At 39.2% G+C, this 1816-nt stretch overlaps 1 non-coding gene across 1 annotated transcript; it reads left to right on the top strand.

Moving 5' to 3' along the window:
- Positions 1–1477: 1477 nt before the first annotated feature.
- LOC145141764 (small nucleolar RNA R71) lies at positions 1478–1584 on the top strand. The gene has a single exon (XR_013722959.1). It is a non-coding gene; the product is annotated as a small nucleolar RNA R71 (small nucleolar RNA).
- The last annotated feature ends 232 nt before the right edge of the window (positions 1585–1816 follow it).

The raw sequence follows: 1816 nt of genomic DNA, 5'->3' as shown, positions 1-1816 counted from the left end.
CAAGAAGGGCTCTCGCGGTACTCAAGAAGGGTCTACCCAAGATTATGGTATGTTCTTCGTGTTCTTTCATATCTAAGACTACAAAGTCCACCAGAAAAATAAATTTTCCAACCTTCATCAATAAAGCTTCTACAATAGCGCATGGATGAGTGATTGAGTGATCCACCATTCTTATCATCATTCTTGTATTTTGTAGTCTTGGTAATGCAAGTTTCTTATAAAAGGAATATGACATGAGATTTATGCTAGCCCCCGAATTGGCTAAATCATTTGTTGAAATAGAGTTTCCAAATTCACATGGCAAATTTGATCTGCCTGGATCTCCCATTTTTATTGACAATCCATTAATAATTACAGTAGAACATAATTCATTAAGCACAATAGTGGATGATTTTTCCAACTCTTTCGGGTTTGTCATCACATCCTTAGCGAATTTTGGAAGTTTAGCCATGGATTTGAGGAATGGAGCATTGATTGAAAGGGATAACAATTGTTCCATGAATCTCTTCTGTTCTGGCTCTAATGAATTCTTAATGGCTTGAGATGGATAAGGTAGAGGGTTGATAAGGTTTTGAAAACAAAGAATTTGCATTCTTCAGTAGCCACGGCGTGGCCTCGTGGTTGCCACGTCGTAGGTACTGGCACATTTTTTTTTGAATTAGCTTCGTGCCCCACTTCTTTCGACTGTGGGTCGGGCTACTTGTCAGCTGCATTATTCATCTCACTAGGCTCAGAATTAACCTCTTCCTCAGTGTATATATCCATAACGTGAGGTTGTGGTTTTGGGTCGGGATTTTTAGGAGGTAACCTCTCGTTTACGAGTTTGGTCAATTGACCCAATTAAGTTTCAATGCTTAATATCAATGCTTCTTGTTTTCTTATTGTAACATCGGTGGTGTCATGTCGTTTCTCAGAAACGACTACAAATTATGCAAGCATCGACTCGAACTCGGACTTGTTTTCGACTGGTGGTTCTTTTTGATAAAAACCTCGACTGGTTTGCCTATACTTCTTTTCCTTTTTCTTCTTGTATCTGTCGTATGGGAACCACTGCTTCTTCGGTTTCCTCTAATCTTCATCGTACTTGTCCCCAATCGAGTAGCGTACTTGCGCTTTTCGGTTCCTATTTTCATCTAAATTGCAATCTTTCGTCAAATGCAGCCCATTTCAATTTTCATACCCCACTCGAATTGCATGGATGGATTGATCCATTTTTGTCATTTGTCGATCCATATTCTTGAGTTTAGCGATTATTGCTGCCAAGTTCTCGTTTCCTCCATCTCCATTACCTTTACGGCTTTACCCCTTGTAACATCTTCTCGCGGGTTATGGTATTCTTTTGAGTGCTTCGAACTCTTCAATTAATTCTTTAATTGTAGCTGGAGCCTTCTTCGTTAGCGGTCCTTGAGAGCCAAGAAGTTGTCTAGCGGTAACATTCACCCCGTCATAAAAGATCAATACTTCTAGATGAGCGTTGAGATCATATTATGTAAAATTTTAAAACAACCCCTTGTATCTTTACCATGCCTCATATAAGGAATCTCCACCTTGTTGTTCAAAATTGGATATGTTCTTCTTCAATTTTGCAACCTTGTATGGTGGACTAAATTGTTGGATGGACTCTTCAAAGAGTTTAGCCCATGTGGTGATGGCTCCGAGTACAAGTGTTTTAAGCCAATCCTTTGCCGCTCTGATGTGTACTTTTAATGCACTAGTTTTTTTATTTGTAATTCCTAGTTTATTGCATCTAAACCACACCTTACAGACAGTGAACCCGATCGAGTATAGTATAGTTTTCATAAGCAAGGGTGTCGAA

The sequence above is a fragment of the Lactuca virosa genome, chromosome 9, assembly GCF_052849685.1.
Source record: "Lactuca virosa cultivar CGN04683 chromosome 9, Lactuca_virosa_CGN04683_v6, whole genome shotgun sequence".
NCBI classification, from domain to species: Eukaryota; Viridiplantae; Streptophyta; class Magnoliopsida; order Asterales; family Asteraceae; genus Lactuca; species Lactuca virosa.
Note: the sequence above shows the minus strand (reverse complement) of the source record. Positions and strands in the feature narration are given on the sequence as shown.